The sequence below is a fragment of the Petaurus breviceps genome, unplaced genomic scaffold, assembly GCF_028583685.1.
Source record: "Petaurus breviceps papuanus isolate PSGF00001 unplaced genomic scaffold, PetGlider_PUasm1.0 76, whole genome shotgun sequence".
NCBI classification, from domain to species: domain Eukaryota; kingdom Metazoa; phylum Chordata; class Mammalia; order Diprotodontia; family Petauridae; genus Petaurus; species Petaurus breviceps.
The window spans coordinates 18,926,520-18,945,114 of record NW_027186473.1 but is presented as its reverse complement, the minus strand read 5'-3'; the positions used below and the strand labels follow the sequence as shown (position 1 = coordinate 18,945,114).

The following is an 18,595-nucleotide window of genomic DNA, read 5'->3' as shown; positions in this document are numbered from 1 at the left end:
TGACCTAGCTTCTTACTCTAATCATCATGTCTAGCAATGCCCTGATGGGGAAATGCCAATACCCAAGCAACAAACTTACAAATGAAAATTTTAGAATTTAGATCATTCATAATTTGGAGAATTTCAGCATGGGTATTACAGAATAGATGCTAACACCAATCTATCACAAAATTATGGCAAAGTTGCCCAAACTGACTTATTAAATGCTTCACTAAAATATTTTACTCACAAATAATATTTTCAAGGAAAATACATTTCATATCAGAACCGGATCAGCACACCATCTCAGCACTTTTTATTTTCACTTAAAAAAGGCCATTTAAAATGTCATTTGGAAAGATGTAGAGAAATAACAGGGAGTAGTAAGGCTACACCAAATCTCTCCATCTCCATGCAAAGAAAGGAAAAGAAAAAGAAATTTCTTACAAGTCAGAAAACCAAAGATATATATATATATATATAGATATAGATATATATATATGTATATATATAACAGTTTTGTTATATGACATGATTCTACAATTGCACTTAAAAATCTTGTTGAAACATGTGAGGAATTAGTGACTATAAAATATTCTAACCTAGTTTTCAGATATTTTTCATTTTGTATTATCAGAATATCGGTACCAACCAGAAAGGAAAGAAAATAACCCTGTTTTGAAATTATCTCATCCCAGTAGGGGGTGCCTGGATAGGTCTCAATTAAACACATTTTTTAATGGGCCATTATGAAATATCAATCCCTAAAATACCTAAAGGGAATTAAAGGCTGTTACTACCAAGAGAGAGTTTCTAAGCTTGTAGGATATGATACAATACTTCTTCTATAACTTTTATCAAAATTAGACTTTGTTATGTGACCTAAAACACATATTTATGGTTTCTATGGCAGAATTGCCAAATCTGAGACTGGAAGAAACCTCAGCAAACATACAGTCTAAGACAAACACCAAAATAATCCCTGCTATATCATCCCTGATAGCTAGCCATGTAACCCTAAGCTTGAAATCTTCTCTCAAGGGAGTCCATTATACCTTTGAACAACTCAAAGTATTTTAGTTTTTCTTGACATCAAGCCTAAATTGACATTTTGGCAGTCTGCACCCATTGCTTGTGGTCTTGTCCTCTGAAGTCAAAGAACAAAAGTCTGATCCAGGGGTGGGGAACCTGTGCCTCTAGGTCTTCTAGGAACCGTGGTCCTCTAGGTCCTCAAGTGAGGTCCTTTGACTGAATCCAAACTTCACAGAACAAATCCCGGTAATAAAAGAATTTGTTCTGCAAAACTTAGACTCAGTCAAAAGACTGCACTCAAGGGCCTAGAAGGCCACATGTGTCCTCGAGGCTGCTGGTTCCCCACCCCCGGACTCTAATCCTTCCTGGAGTTAATAGTCCAGGATTATCAGTGACCCTAATAATATTCTGCTGCTAAATTGGCCCTTTGAATCATCATCAAGGAAAGCAAGTCTTGTGGTGAAGTGGCTTACTATTCTCACCAACTGCAATTGAAGATGCAGACTAGCCAGGTTCAGTGAAAAAGCAAGGCACCTCAAGGGAGAGATAGGAGGTTATTTGTGTTAGGCAAGTCAAACTACACTGACTAAAACATCCCCTCAAATTCTGCTGTAGCAGCCCAAAAGTTCTATCAGACGACCAATTCTGTTTCTAGATCAGCCATTGCTGCCATTCACCAAGGAATCATCCTTTGTGGAAAGAGGACTGCTGTCTTCAACACCAACTAACTACCATTTACTAACCATCAGTGGCAAACTGCCACTGATTGTCAGGTAAGCTCAATTCCCAAAAATGGGAGCAAGTCCTTCTCTCTCCATTCCACACTCCCTCTTCCAAAAGAATACTAATCATATTTCTAGACTCCTTGGTCAGATCATCCTTATGGAGATGCTACCTGACAATTTCCTCTGTAGATGCTGTATCCCCTGCCTTCTCAGTAGCAACAGTTATTAGAGACTCAGAAGAAAGAAAATTTTATCACCTAAGTCAGAAGTACTGTTAAATGGTTCAACATCAGAAACCAATATAGTTTTGTTAATGACAATGAAGTTAAAGAAAATGTACTATTACCTTCCACTGTGCCCTACCAATCACAAGCCCTTACCATCTGATTCGAAGCTGAACTACCTTATATATTATCTGCAAATAATAAAAACGTGAGCTCCTTGAGAGCACAGGCTAGTTCATTCATTCATTCATTCGTATACCCAGCACATTGCTTTGCATGTAAGCATTTAACAAATGCTTTTTTTTTTCTTTCATTCCTCCAAATACTTGAAGACAGCTAACATGCATGGTATTTTTTCTGGTTCTTTCCATCAGGCCTCAACAAGACATGGAATCAAGATTCTTCATTTTCCTGTTTACTCTCCTCTGTACACTCAATAATTTATCAACATCCTTCTACAATGGCAAAAGTGAGTATGTTCTAGATGAAGTCTGAGAAAGACAGACAACAGTGTTACTACCACTCTCCCTCCTCTTCCTAGAAACTATTTCCCATTTACTAGAACCCACAATTTGCCCTGGCATTTTCAGCTGCCATAGTACACTTCTGACTCATACTACACTTGTAGTCCATTCAAATTACTCAGCCTCTTCCACAAAATCTGTCACATAATCAGATTATGTTTTTGGAATTGATCATTTTTGTGCCCAGGTACAAGACTTTACATTTAACTTCACTGAATTTTATTTTATCAGTTCCAGTTCAATATTCTAGCAAGAAAATATTTTATTTTTTGGATCCTGACTCTGTTTTCCAGTGTGCTAACTCTCTTTCCTAGTTTTGTGTCATCTGCAAGTTTAATGAGCATTCTATCTAGGCCTTTGTTTAAGACACTGATACAAATGTTAAACAGCACAGACACCTATGGCACTCCACTAGAGACTGCTTTTTGTATACTGCTATTGAATCATTAACAATGGCTGGTAATCTGGTCATGCAACCAGTTCCAAATCTACCCAATTGTATTTTCATCTCTTCCATATCTCTTTACCTTCTCTAGAAGAAGAGTGTACAACACTAGGTAAAGTATATCCAAAGCATTCTGCTCATCTACTAATTTATAAATGCTGCCCAAAAGAGGAAATGAAGAGAAATATAAGTATATATGACTTATTCTCAATGAAGCCATGCTGTCTTTTGGAACTACTTCCCTTTCTTCTTCTTCTTTATTTTTTTTATCGACCATGTCTTATAGACTCTATTCTAGAAGTCTGCCAAGAAGCAAAGTCAAGCTAACAGATTCTGCAGTTAGTAGTCCAGGATTAACAGTGACCCTAATACCAATATTCTGCTTCTAAGTTGGCCCTTTGAATCATCTTCGAGGAAAGCAACTCTTGTGGTGTTCCCTTCCCATTTTTTGAAAATCAGGACAATATTTATCCTTCAATCTTGTGGTATCTCTCTTATTTTCCACAATTTTTCAGATATCATTGACAATGATTTAGTCCATGCCCACTCTTTTAGGATCTAAAAATGTAATTCAGTACTGCCAAGTGACTTGAATTCAGAAAGGGCAGTTTTTATTATCTACTTACTTATCTTGGGCACTAATTCCCTATTAATCATTTTTGTTCTGTCATTTCTAATGCAAACACATTTCTCCTTGGCAGAGTAAACAGAATCAAAGTCAGAAATGAAGAATTCTGCTTTCTCTTTTTTGTCAGTTATTACTACTTTATCCATTCCTACCAAAAGGTTTTGTTTTGTTTTTTTTTTTGATTCTCCCTTTTCCCCATTTGGCACTGAAAAAAAAATGTCTTTTTTGCTGTCCTCATATTCCCTTTCCAGAATTAGGAACTTTAGCATTCCTGACACTGTATACCATGCCCTTGTATTAATCCTTTGTTCCTCTGCCTTTCTTTGATATTTCATACATTTTAAAATCTCTAAGATGACAAATTACTATCACCATGAAGTTTACAACAACCTCAAGTTACGAATTTGGGATATTCACATAAGACTGTATATTTTATTCTATATTTTCTATTAGACTTTTGCAAATTTATATACAACATTATAATTAACATTTATATCTATATATAAATTATATATTACTTAAATTTTAGGTTAATATAGAGCATCACATGGTTTTTATATATAATCAGTTGTTTATAAGCATATATCTACATACATAAACAAAGATGAATTTGAAAACAACCATTCACATATACAATAACATTTCAACTTGATTTTTATTTGATATATGATGTATCAATATAATTTCTAGTAGATCGCTAAACACATATTACCATAAATTAATACTATGAAGTCAAAGTGTTCAACAGTCTATTCATTACTTCACCAATAGTTTAAAAAGATCAATAATTCTATTAATGTGAGCACTCAATGAGTTTTATATTTGCATTTTCTTATGTTGATACAATTACATAATTCATCACCTCAGGAACAACCAGCTGGTTCTAAGCCTCTCAAACCAAACTCAGCACTTTGGATCTTTGAAGACTGCAGGAGCATGCTTAGGTTTTCCCAGCCTGCAGTTACTGCCACATCCATATTCCACCAGCATGAACTTTGTAAACCCAGAGTCACCTTTATGTGAAGCTGAGGCATCAGAGAAATATTTTAGAGGAAGGCTATCTTTTCTTATTGAGTGTAATATCGCATGTTCTATGAAGAAATCTTGTTTCATATATTTTTATGGGAATCACTTCTATACAAAATGCATTTCAACTCTTAAAGTAGAGGTCAAGCTCATATAATTTAATAAAAACAATAAATGTGTTCTATAATGCTTCTTGCTCGAATATAAGGTTTTTTTTTTATTTGATACATCACTAGGCAAAGCAAACTTCCAGTATTGAGAACAATCACAATCTAGTTGTTCAATTAAGTCAGGAAGTCATACCAAATAGAATGGCCAAATCACTTATGTGAAACATTGGCAGAGGAGAACAGCCAAGATGCTTAAAATTATAAAGACTACTAAATGTAGTAGGGTATACAATTATTCAAAGATGAAAGTGCTGGTTACAGTTGCCCATGATATTTGAATAATTTTTATTAAAGAAGAAACTTTTAGGACATTCAACAAGTGGTCATCTATGCTCACTAAAATACTGATATTGGTAGGGTATCTGCCTCCTAAGGCAGTCCATTATTCCACTTTGGGAGAGTGTTGACTCACAAGATTTTTTCTTTGTATTGAGCTGTAGCAGCAAGCACCCCAAGGGTCCTCAGGGTTTGCTGCCAACACAGTTTCTTAGATCTGCTTTGTTAAAGGAAAGCAACTCAAAATGGGTTAACAAGCTTACTTTAATCAGTCAAACATATATCATTTACCTCTTTCAGGGGAAAAAGGTCAGGACCCTGAACTTCAAAGTATACAGGCAGAATTATCAAGACAGAAACAGATCAAGTAGACAACTTTCCAAACTGTCCAACCATTACATCCATACCAAATCAACATCTGGGTTTTTCAAAGCCGAGGGGGGGCTCTGGACAACGGCTTCCCAGAATCCAGATCAAATCACAGAACACTTCTCAAAGTGAGCCCCAAAACAAAGCTACACATCAGGGCTTATATAGCCTTCTCCTGGCTCAGAGAATGTAACAACCTCATTGACTCACTGGCCAATCAAAAAGTATCTACTGAAAAACAAGCCTCCCACCCCAGGCTCCAGGTGCACTTTAGCCTAGGGGCAGGGAAGATCTTACAAATTTACATTCCCATTACATGAGCCTAATTTCCAATCTTTAACTTTCATTCATCATTCTTTGTTCTTCCTTTTGGGGCCCATAAGAAAAAAATCTATTTGTTTCTTTCCATCACAGTACTTATAGTACTTGAAGATAATTATGATCTCCCCTAGAAGTCATCTCCTACCCTCAAGTCTTTCCACACTCCAACTGTTCTTCTACTCACCTTATCTTCCTGAAATACAGGTCTAATCAATCACATCACTCCTTTATTCAATAAAACTTAGTGGCTCCCTATCACCTCCAAGAACAAATATAAAATCTCTGGCTTGGTTCTAAAAGTAATTCATAACCTAGTCCCTTCCTAGTTTTCCAGGGTTTTATACCTTATTCTCCTCCATGCACTCTTCAATCTAGTTACACTGGCCTTACTGGCCCCACATGACACTCCTACAATGCTCTTCATTGGTTGTAAGCATTTTCATTGTCCTCCATTCCAGGAATAGTCTTCCTCCTTTTCTCTGCCTCCTGGCTTAACTGGCTTCTTAAAGTCTCAGCTAAGTCCCATTTTCTTCAAGAAGACATTCCTAGTCTTTCTTTACCTTAGTGCCTCCTCTCTGAAATTACTGCTAATTTATCCTGTATATGTCATGTCTTTACATAATTGTTTACATGTTGTCTCCTCAAGAGAGTGTAAGCTCCTTTGCAGCACAGAATGTTTTGGATTTTTTTTGTTGTTGTTCTTTGTATCTCTAGTGCTTAGCATAGTGCCTGACACAAAGTAAAGGTTTATCAAATGCTAGTTGACTAAGTCAGAACTAAATACAGCAGTCCTTTCAAAATTAACATATGATATAATTCTAGGATGTTCATCATTCTAGACACTCTCCTCTGTGAGTTTTTAACTTGTCAAAAATTTCTTAAAATGTAGTAACCAGAATTGATCTTAAGAATACAAGATGACAGTTCCCTGTCATTTTCACCTTCCACGTTCTGGAAAGCATATAGCCTTGAATACTATTACATTTACTTTTTAAGGCCATTACTATGTCACACCATTGACTCAAATGGAATTGATTGTCCACTAAAGCCTGAGGATTTTTTCTTGTTCACTGTTATTGACTTGATTTTTTTGGATCTAAGTGAAGGACTTTACTTTGATTGCTATTAAATATCATCCTATTAGATTCAGCCTAATGTGCTAGCCTTCTACAATTCTGCAATTTGACTTTATCATCCCTTCATTTCACATTTGTACTATAGGCAAAACTAATAAATGATCATCTATGCCTTTGTTAAAATAATTAATAAAAAGTTCAAGCAGCACAAAGCCAAGAAAAGATAGAAACCTCCCACCAATTTGAAAATGATTCATTAATGACTTCTCCTTGATTCTGTTAATTAAAACTTTTTCCAAATCCAACTACTTATGCCATTACATAACCATATTTCTCCATATAGTCCATCATAAGAACAGGAGAGCTTTTGCAAAACACTTTAATGAAGTGAGGGTAAAATATTTGTTCAGAATTCCCTCCATCTACCCTATCAATCTACTAACTTCTTCCCTAAACCCTTCTTAAAGGAAGTAAGGTTAGTAAAGGATGACCCTTTCTTGATGACATCATCATGACTCAGTGATCATTACTTAATTTTCCATAAATTCATAAACTATTCACTTAATAATTCTGTCTAAAATTTTACCAGAAATAAATTAACATGGCTTGCAGTTAGCAGATGCCACTATATTTCCTGTAGTGAAAATGGAGAAATTTAACATTTTCTTCCTATTCTCTGTAGCATTTCAAACAACATTGGCAGTATCTCAGGAATCAGTTCACCTTTCCTTAGTGGAAAAGAAATACAATTAATTCCATGGCATGCTTAAATGAAATGTAGGAGAAATGGCAAGATTTCTAAATTATATTTATTCACATGGAGTACAAAGAAAGGGAGAAATAAATTGAAGTAGAGGAGAAAAGGCAACATGGGAAAAGGGCATGCATTTCAGAAAATAGAAGATAGATATGATCATTGGTAGACCTGTGCTTGAAAACATCACTTTATAAGTGAATAACATTTTCTAGATTATAAGAATATCTTTTAAAATGGACTAATGCATAATAATTACCAAAACTATAATAACTTGCTTTTGAATGCTTAACAAATTACACTGTTTGGTTATATTTTGAGTGCTCCATTGTTTTGAAAAATACTGTTTTATTGAAAAAATCATTTCTTTAGTTCCCCTTTTCTTATGACAGTGGTGATTCAAATGGACAATTCAGAAGCACCAATGTTCCAAAGTAACCAAAATTGGCAATTTGTTCAGAAAGATATATAGTGTCATTGTTTAGCACTTGGCTCCAGCCAGGAATAGAGCAAGGGAACACAGATTGACTGTGATGGAAAATCCATCAAATGCAACTGAGCTGACAGATTACTGTAAATGTGATATCTCATCCCTTTTTACCCAACATTTCACCTAAATGTTCTCTTGATTCCTTTTGCAGTGATGGCAGATAAAAATAATCAAAGCAAATAATTCTTTGAATTGAAAATGAAATTTCAAATACTTTGGAGAAAACATGCTTATTTTCTTTCATTCAAAAGGTATTATATTTCCTAAAATTTGCTTCTCTGAGTTATCACTGACACATGCAGGCTTCATACAAGAGAGAAATATTCCTTTTCTACAGAGCCAGTCAATTGTTCATTTTTTTTTGCTTGTTTGTTTGGGTTTTGGTTTGTATCCAGAACTGTCTACTTTTGTGTCTGGCAATCAATGCCTGATAAATTACTGAAGTTTAAATACATGCTCACATTACCATTCCCTTTTTCCTTTTAGACATTTCTAAGCACAACTAAATATCAAATTTTACCTTTTATTAAAAAAGAAAGTTTAATACTGGTTTTAATAATGGATAATATGCCAATGTGAAACACTGATATGTGATTGAAGGGTTTATTTCTCTTTTTCTGAAGATTAGAAAGGAAGGGGCAGAAATTCATTTTTATTTTTTTAAACACACTTGTTCCTGTTTTATTCATTCAATGTAAATGCTTTACATATTCAATCAAAACTTTTTGTTACATACTTTTTATGTCTTTTTGCATCAATAACTCACTTAAAAAACAAGAACCAAATCTATCTTAATTGTGTTGTACAATGCCTAGAATGGTATGCTCAAAAAGCAAGTAGAAAAAAGCTTTCAGTGAGGATGAAAAGGTAGGTGGAGGTTTCAGGCAAAAGCTTTGAAAACATAAATGAGACATGGAGACTACTTTCTTCTCCTTTACCTGAAAACTGTCCATCTAGGGCAGGTAAAAGGCATTATGGTAGAAGATACTGTGGGTAGAAGCTTACTACTATGTGTCCCTCTAATCTAGAGGCATGTGCAATGATCATTCCATTTGGAATATTTCTTCAATCAATTGTAACAGTCTGTATAAAAATGGAGACAAGGATCCTCTTTAAAGACGTCAGTCAGGCAGAGGGTCTCCTAAGCAAAGAGGTCCCCAAGACCAACCAAATGTCTCCAAGGATTCTTAGAATGGAGCAGCCTGGGAGCCCCAACACATTTGAGGGATGGCAAGGCACAAAAGTGAGAACAATGCGGCAACATTCATAAAAGATTCCACTTTGGAATGATTCCCTGAAACGTGAGCCTCTGCTGTAAGCTTTGGCCTATAAAATCACAGTGACTCCAGAAAGTCCATCACCATAGAAGCATCAGAGATGATGACACACTAGGGAATATCAAAGACTGGTCTCAGATGCATTCACACATGGCTCATATGCCATCCAAACAGCAGTACCCACCGATATACTTCATTTCAAAAGCCCTAGCTAGTCCTGGGCAAAAATGAGCAACAGAAATGGGCTAAGGCTTGATGGCAAGGTGCAGGAGAGTCCATCTTCAGGTTATTCTGTACTCCACAGAGCGAGGTCAGGAAAATCACTCACTTCTCCTTCACTGAAGGGTTTCCCACCTTGAGTGAATGTCAACTTGTACCTTATCCTGACAGGCTCTTTGTGTGGATTTGCAAGCAGCAGAACTTGAGAGATCATAGAAGGTGGTTGCAGTGGACTAAATGCAGGGAGCTTAGAACTGGAGGCTGGTTGTAATTTCACTCTCATTGCCTTTGGCACAACCACCTGAAACACAATGTCCCAGACAGTTTGTGGTGCTGTACTCAGCATAGAGAGCAAAAGTACTTGGACCTCTGGGAAACCTGGGGTCCCAGCCTGGGAAAATGGAGCAAGACTTTGAAACCATTTTGATTATACATGGTGATGGGAGGCAGGTCACTGGGCTTAATTGATTCTAGTGGAACAAAAACTTGAGCTAGAGATTTATGTAGGGGTGTTGATGGAGGAGTGTCTCCTGGTCTTGTCTCCCAAGATTGTTCTGGGAAGGAATTGGCACCCACCAGTGAATCTTTGGGGAGCATTTTCTGATGAATGGAATTCAATGTGCTTCACAGGTCAGGGATTAGAGAACTCTGGGCAACAGACAAGCCCAATAACCATTTCTTCTCCTTAGAGCTGCCTTGGGAGCCATTTGTCTGGTCAGCCCTGCCAGGTAAGGGCTTCTTGGTCACTGTACTGGAGGAGAAATTTCCATTCTCCAGGTAACTATTCTTTGGGGCAACCTGAAGAACATCAAAGTCTGAGGAAGTCTTGCATGTGACTGGGGCATCACTGAGACCTAAAGTAGCTAGCTCTTTCTCCAAAAGACATGATGATGTAAGCTCATACTGCTCAGAAGGGATGCCACATTCAGAGTCCACTTCAGTAAAGTCAATCAGGGAGTAATAGCTTTTGATGCTAGCTTCCTTATCCTGCAAGGCTTGGGAGGCAGGCAGCTCTCCCCATGTGCTGCTGGTGACTGTGCTAGGCACCATGTTCCCAGCAATGACTTGGCCCTCCACCACCTGCTTATACAGGAGAACACCCTGAGTGAGTATATCATTGGCCTGGAGAATCTCTGCTAGGGCCTCATCAACATCCGCAGTGTCATTGGCAAGCCAGAATAGAGTGGGCCTCAGCTTTTCACACTTCTCATACAGGCCCTGCAGGCTCTTCAGGTCCAGGTGCTCTGGACCCTTTGGCCCCTGACAGTTGCTCAATATCTCCTTCATCAGTTTTACAATGCTGTGGACTTCCTGGATGGTGCTGATCCTCTTGGACACCTTCTCAGATTTCTCTTGTTCCTCCTTGATGAGGGTCTTGATTAGTCTGTTGGCTACCTGTAAATGTTCATGGTGCTTACTTTGCAGAATCCTTATCAGGAGCTTTGATTTGTCTTCATCAGCATCAAAAATAGAGCTCTTGGACCTGGGAGAAGGTGAGGATAAGATTTTGTCCACTGGCAATTTGGGTCTTGATTAATGATTCCTTGTTTCTTCAGCATATGATAAGCGTCTCATATTTTGATATCCTCAGGAAACCAAACAGTCCAAGTGAACATTATTTCTACAATTCTTGATTTGACTTTCTCTGTGGTGCAGGATCCAAGATACTTTGGAGAAAGTACTTTGATTAGCTCATTCAGAAAGCAGAACTTGGCCACCTCACCATGGAATTTCTCTCCACAGAAGTTCATGCATACCTCTAGCACTGTTAAGGCATGAAGAGCTTCCCGCTCCCGTGGGGACTAGATCTTGTGGGCCAGCAGCCAAGGTGCATGAGATAGGCCATCAGGGTCAGTATTCACCTGGTCACAGAAACACTGGATACATGACCAGCTCTCCTCAGGCATGCTTGGAACTGTGGCTCTATTGAGCCACAGCCCCAGCGCTGCCACCCCCTTGGGACCCGGAGCTGCATCGGCCTCTGCCATCTAGCTTCCAGAAATTCATTTTTATATATTAAGGAGCAAGAAGGTCAACCAGAACTCTTGGGCAGCATGATCTATTATACTGAAGACAGAGACTACTGTTATGTATATTTCACAATTTTCCTACCTCTTGTTGCACAATGTAGGTGCTGGGTACCACAGTTTAAGAAGCTTATCTCTAAGTGGGAGAACATTCAAGAAGGAGACTAGTGTGGTAACATTGAAGGCTTTGATTCTATTCCATATTAGGATTGATTATGGAACTGGAAATACATAGCCCAGAGAAGAGATAGGGGACATGATAGCGGTTTTTAAGGATTTGTAGGTATAACACATGAAAAATATATTGAACCCGATTCTATTTGGCCCCAGGGGATAAAACTAAGTACCAGGAGTCAAAGTAGTAAAGTGGTAAATTTTGGTTTAATGTCAAGGGAAAAAATTCTTAATATTTTTAGTTATTTAAAACAAGATTGATTTAGGATTCCAAAGACTGCTGGATGATGTGTTCATGAATTTAGAAGTGGAAGGATTTTAGAGGCTATCGACTCCATTTTATACATGAGAATACGGAGACACAGCAAAGCTAAGTGACTTATTCAGGGGCACACAGCAAATAAGGGTCTGGAGAGGTATTCAAACCTAGGTCTTCCTGTTTCCCAGTCCAATGCCCTAGTTGCTACCTCACTAAGGGTCTTCAAAGCAAGAACTCAATGATCACTTGTCAGGTATGCTATGGGAGGGAAGCTTTGGGGGGAGTGCAGGTTAGATGTGATTATCAACTGAGGACTCTTTTAACTGGGACATTCTGTAATTGTGTGCCTTCTTCAGGGAGGGACTAGAGGACATCAAGAATATACAGAAATGGAAACTAAAGCAATGGCAAAGAGCGACCAAAGAAATGCAATAAATAGAAAAATTATCAAAGAGATAAACCTATAAGATATAAATAAATACGGAAAAGGTATGGAATGCCCTTCTTCTCTGGGATCTGTGGATAAAGAGGGAGAGAAATGTCATCCTTTTTTGTGTCTTCCTACTCAGCAACAGTTATTAGAAGGCCAGAAAACAGAACTCTAATATGTCATGGGTTGTAAAAATCCAAAGAGAGAATAATCCCATTTTTTTTCTGAAAAACTTGATTTGGGGAATATGTGGGCCCATGGTCTACTAGCTGAGCTCAGATAGCTTTTGTTTTTCTTTGGCCTTTAGATATGGAAATACCTCTTAGGAAACTAAGGGCTTGGTCTAAAGTCAAGAAAAAATGGTCAAAGGCTCCATAGGTTCATTCAGCCAAGCTCACTACAATTAGAAGAGAAAAAAGTGATTCAAGGAAGATATCCTGGCCAGTCATGAATATAGAGTGCCATCTCTGGGTTTCTTTACCATAATAAATGATAAAAAATGCCAACAATCAAAATGATTTTATAAAATATTATTCTCATTCCTTTATAGTATGTTTCAGTTCTCATTTATTTTAAAATTCTTGCTTTGCTTGTTGTTAAAATTAGATGATAGATAGATAGACAGAAAGACAGGCAAAAATCATTATAGCTGCCATCAATGTAAGTACTTTATGACTAAAATATTTCAACACATTATCTAACTTCATCCATATAACAACTTTGGAGAATAAGTAACAATAACAACTAACATTTATTGGGTGTTTTACAATTCACAAAGTGTTTTCATCACAATAATCCTGAAGGATACAATTGTAAGAATTATGCCTATTTTTAAAATGAGGAGGCTGAACCCAAGAAAGGGTCTTTATTTCTTGTTCAAAGTCTCACAACTAGCATTAGAGTCATGATTTCAACCCATTTCTTCTGTGACTCCAACTGAAATGGTAATTCTACATCATAAACTGAAGTTAAAAAAGGCTTTCTTACAGTATCACTATAGCCTAACACTCAGGAAATGGGTGATCTCAATAACATCCAGCAATGTCCCCAAACAATTAACTATTAATGCACCTTAATTTTTTTTTACCTTTTCGAGGGCAATTGGGGTTAAGTAACTTGCCCAAGGTTACAGAGATAGGTTTTTTTGTGTTTTTATTTTTTTGGTGTGTGTGTGTGGCTGTTGAGTGTCTGAGGCAGGAACTGAACTCAGGACCTCTTGACTCCAGGGCTGGCGCTTTACTCACTGTGCCACCTAGCCACCCCAATGCACCTTAATTTTAGTTAATACATCACACCACCGCTACATTTCTCTCACTTTCTATTTCTAACTAGCTTTCATATATGGAATTTAATAAACAGAAGTACCTTTGAATGAATGAATGCCACTAAATTGCTTTAACGTGGCTCTTCCAGAATTTCCATTGTTTTGACTTTGAATCCTCAATGCCTGGGATGGTATTTTGTACACACACAGCAGTTGGGGCTTACTAAATGCTTATCTGATTTAATTGTATTTTGTGTTGATGTTTTATGTTAAAGAATCACAAAAATTTGAACCTGGAAGAAGCATTAGCAATTCCTAGACCTTAAGAATATAATTCAAACTTTATAATTTACTGATGTGATAAGGATAGTAAGGCCAAGAGAAGCTAAATGGTTAGCTTAAATTCATCCAAAAGGCCAACATTAAAGTCAAGTTTACATCCCATTTTTCCAGTTCAGAACTTTTCACCATGCTGACTTGTACTTATTAGATGTAGATGCTTGCTGCCTTAATTTCACTTCAGTTAGCATGCAGAAATGAATAAATTGGTTACATTTCATTTTATCCTTCCTCATTTAGCCTAGAATTTATGTGTTCATTAAGTCATCAGTCATATATTCATGTAATATCTTTTGTTGTTGTTCAGTCATTTCAGTTTCATCTGACTCTTCGTGACCCCATTTGTGTTTTTTTTTTTTGGACAATAATACTGGAGTGGTGTATCATTTTCTTCTCCAGTTTATTTTACAGATGAGGAAACTGAGGCAAACAGAGTTAAGTGACTAGCCAAGGTCAGATAATAAGTGTCTTAAGTCTGGATTTTAATTCAGTTCTTCCTGACTCTGGACGCACCACTCTATCCATGAAATACTTGAATGTCTTATGTTATATCTACCTGAATATTATTAACAAAAATGACAGAAAACATCCTCTACTGATATGAATTATATTACCAATTTTAGACTCTCTGGTGTACTGTAATTTATTACTCCACATTAATACAAACATTTAGAAATAGTTTTTTTAAGCAAGATAATCCTTAAAAGTAAACAAAATAAGGTAGTCACTCATATGCTGTGAATTCAATCATCCCTCATTCAGATGTTACAGTGTGTTAAATTTCATTATTAGAAGGTTGGCTAGGTGGTGCAATGAATAGAGCACCCACCCTGGACTTAGGATGACCTGAGTTCAAATCCGGCCTTGGACATTTGACACACTTACTAGCTATGTGACTTTGGGCAGGTTGCTTAACCCCAATTGCCCTCCAAAAAAAAAAAAAACATCATTAGAGTGGAATTCCTTTTAATTTATTTTCTGGGGGTAGCATGGTATAGTGAATAGAGAATTACCTTCAAAGGAATAAAGATTTGGATTCAAATTTTATCTTAAAATGGCTGTGCAATTATTGGAAAATTGCTTAAACTTCCAGTGCTCTGGACAACCCTACACCCAGTAAAGATGATCAATCAGCATAGAAAGAGGGATATTTCTCATATGTAAGTTCCTGCATCAATGAAATCATAGGTCCAATCCATAACCTTTCTTTTCCCAAAATATTTTGAAAAATCCTCCTGGGGTATAACTTATTAAATCAATTTATGTTTAATGATTTATCAGATCTGCTTTTGTAATTCATTCATTCAATAAATTTTTATTGAATTCCTATTGCATGCAAAACACTGTGCTATGGAGCCTGAGAAAGAAATGATTTTAAAAGTCCCTACTTAAAAGAATTTCACAATTTAGGAGGGAAGATAAATCAAATGCTCAAAAAATATATACAAGACCAAAGAGTAAAAGTTAATTAAGAGAAGTACAAAATTATCCCATACTTCAAAGAAAGGAGAGTGGGCAGAAAGGTCAATGGTGAACATGTGAATATTGACCAACTAAAGGATTGAGAAAAGGAAGTCAATGCTATCAATGACAAACTTTGTTTCACAATTTCACTTATAGTTGGTTTCATTAGCTATAGTTCCAAAGCAAGGGCTCTTAAAAGAAAGTCCATTAACTCAGTTTTGAAATATTCAGATAACCATATTTTAACATAATAGGTTTCCTCTGCGATCTTAAGTATTTTATTATATGCATTTTAAAATGTTATTTTGTGAGGAGTCTATAGCATTCACCAGACATCCAAATGGGTCCATAACACACACACACACACACACACACACACACACACATACACACACACACAGACTCTCAAGAAGCCCTATTCTAGAAAAACCTTGACGATGTGTGTTTCTTCTATTTCAGGTCAATCAAACCATAAACATATATTGAGTACATCTTAAATGATACATGCAGTATATTAAATAATTCTGAAAAACCAATAAACTTTAATTCATTCTTTTTTTTCATCTTGCAAGGAAAGAAAAAAGAAAAAATTAGTAAGAATAAATAAACTTAACAATAAAACTGTTGATTTCTACCTCCTTTCTGCACTTTGATCAGAGAAATCCTCTATGAATGTCCTAAATCAGTGACCAAGTATCAGGGTGACCCTGATGGAAAAACATAAGACATATTATCTTAAAATCTTTATGCATGAGTCTTGTGATAGACTTTATCCTTAGTCTGCAGTCTGACCAGCTTCAGAGAGGTTCATGACCCAAAATGTTTGTAGGATGAAGGGATGATTTTTTTTTTTTGGACATAGCAAGTCACAAAGACTATCTATTAAAAAGTGTCAGTCTCTATCAGTGGAAGGGAGTAACCAACAAACTCCCAGATCTCTGAAGAATTACAGAAATATGGACAAAGGAAACAGTAACATGTTTGTTGTTTGTTTTCAAAAAGGACCAATGACATCATGAGGATTATGTGTTGACTTGAACATGAATTGGATTTAAGTGAGGGAGACCTGATCAGTCTTCAGCCTCACTCTCTCCTCTAGAGTTCAGTGGCAAGACATAAGTCAAAGATGACTAGTAATGGCTGGGATGCAGTGGGTTACTTTGTGCTTTCTAAATAAGTTTTTTCCCAAGCCTCAGTTTGAAATATCAATCTAGTACAGGAAGACCCTCAAAATTTCTGACCAGAAGAGAAAATAATTGCTATTTACCCTCATTCTAAGCCAGTGAAATGTAAAAAGTGAGCCATAGAGACTTGGGCTGGGGCTATTATTGGACATTCAATGAAAACCAGAATGATTTCTGTTAAAAGTTGTAGTCAAGTAGTTCCATTTGAAAGACAATGGAGTGTTATGGGAATGAGAATTTTAGATCTTCCCTGCCCCTTTGCTAGGCTTAAGTGACTCTGAGAACCTTCCTAGATTTAAAAATATACTCTGCCCCCACTAGGCTGAATGCCATAACATGTGGTAAGAGGCTTCATTTTCAGTAATGTGCACACCTTGGTGCTGTGTGATTGGGCAGTTGGTCAAGAGGGTTGTGACATCCTCTGAGCCAGGAGAAGGCTATATATATATATATATATACCCTGATGTGAGATTTTGTTTTGGGGCTCACTTTGAGAAGAGTTTTGTGATTTGGCCAGATGAGACTTTGGGCAGCCTTTGAGCCCCCTGGCTTTGAAAACCTAGAAGTTGGTGCTTCCCTCTCTGGTAACTGTGATTAGGTATGGATGTAATGGTCAGACAGCTGGAAGCCTATCTGCTGAAATGTTTCTGTCTCTTCTTGTAACTTCTGCTTGTAACTTCTTTGTATTCTCTGAAGTTTGGGGTGCTGAATTTTTCCTCTGAACTAGGTAAATGACATATGTTTGATTAAAGCAAGATTGTTAACCCATTTTGAGTCGCTTTCGTTTAGAAAAGCTGATCAAAGAACCTGTGTTGGCATCTGTCCTGGGTATGCTAGGGTGCTTGCTGCTACATGGACTTGTCCAGAGAATCATTGGACTCCTTTAAAAATTATTATTATTTTCAAAACCCTGTTTTTTCAGAGCTATATATTAAGAAATAATAAATTAAAATTTCACAAGACAAAGTGTAAGTCATCACAACTTTTAGAAAGAAATTTAGCTCTCAAATACTAAATACCTTATAAGTATAGGCAACCAAAATTATATTCCTATGGACAGAGCACACACATGTAAGGCTATGGTACCCCAAGTAGAGAGAGGGACCACATGTGAGGAAGAGTTGTAGTTATGCGCAGCTGCAAGGGAAGCAGAACAAACATCTCTAATCTCATTTCCCCTCTTTGTCTTCCTTTTGCAAGACAGCCTTTCATTCTGGCCAGATGCTTTTTTCAGAGCTAGTCCTGAGGGTCTGTCTGCAGGCCTTCAGTTCTTCCAAGGTGGAAAGATCCAAGCTTCTATTAAATAGAATGGACCCATTCTTACAAATCAGCAGTTAAAGTCAGACCCACTGAACGCTACCAGTAAACACCAAACTGAGAAACATCTTCAACATCCAGGTCCAAGAATTAGATCTTTCTTTCATGCTCTTTATCTCAAATAGAAAGTATCAAATAAACCAATATTGAATTCTCCCAATTCTTTGGAGATATGGATATGAATACATATACATAGGTCAAAAAGAAATGTGATGGCCAGTCTGGAAAATGTCAGTGTTTCTAGTGATTGGAATAGTTAATCTAATGGAGAAGTTTCTTTGAATTCTAAAGAGCATTAAAAATTACATTTCAGACATCATTAAACCAAAAGCATCCATTAGCTACTCTCAGACATGACCCTGCCATGCCTTTTTTTTTTTACCTCTTCTGCTTTGTTGATGCATATTGGTCAAGCCAAGAAAGCAAAGTTTCACTACAACTATTCCCAGAATTGTCCTGACATCATTGAAGATGCTTTTATACAAACAAGTAAGTATTTCAACAGGATTATACATGCCTCAAAAATGAAGAGAAGATTTAAATGTAAAAGAAAAGAAGATGCAATGTGTTCAATCGAGGGTAGTATGCTGGACTTGGAGTCA

General features: G+C 36.8%; 1 protein-coding gene and 1 pseudogene across 7 annotated transcripts in view; both read right to left on the bottom strand.

The window, feature by feature from the left end:
- The window catches only part of ADGRL3 (adhesion G protein-coupled receptor L3), a 1,002,012-nt gene that overhangs the window by 651,256 nt on the left and 332,161 nt on the right, over positions 1–18,595 (bottom strand). The window lies entirely within an intron of this gene.
- Positions 3,212–11,523, bottom strand: LOC138175041 (ADP-ribosylation factor-binding protein GGA2 pseudogene; annotated as a pseudogene).